The sequence below is a fragment of the Mesitornis unicolor genome, unplaced genomic scaffold, assembly GCF_000695765.1.
Source record: "Mesitornis unicolor isolate BGI_N332 unplaced genomic scaffold, ASM69576v1 scaffold586, whole genome shotgun sequence".
Lineage (NCBI taxonomy): Eukaryota > Metazoa > Chordata > Aves > Mesitornithiformes > Mesitornithidae > Mesitornis > Mesitornis unicolor.
In genome coordinates this window covers 80,553-80,822 of record NW_010190005.1, presented here as the reverse complement: position 1 = coordinate 80,822, position 270 = coordinate 80,553, and positions in this window count along the sequence as shown.

Sequence of the window (270 nt, the reverse complement as noted above, 5' to 3'; positions counted from 1 at the left end):
CCCCCCCCGGCCCGCAACCGCACAACGCCGCGAGGAAGCGCTGCTCCAACCGCTGCGCATGCGCAGCGCCGCGGCGGAGCCCGGTTTGAACAGCGTGGCTGCGGCTGCGGGAAGGGCCCTGAGGGGTGCGCATGCGCGGAGATGCAAGAAGCTGTGAGGAGGGGGGCGCGGGCTGTACTAAATAGTGATCATGGAGGTTCCCGCGGGGATGGATTGTGGTGTCCCCTCCGTAGGGCCGCTTGTTGAATGGGCGGGGACAGTCGGCGGGGG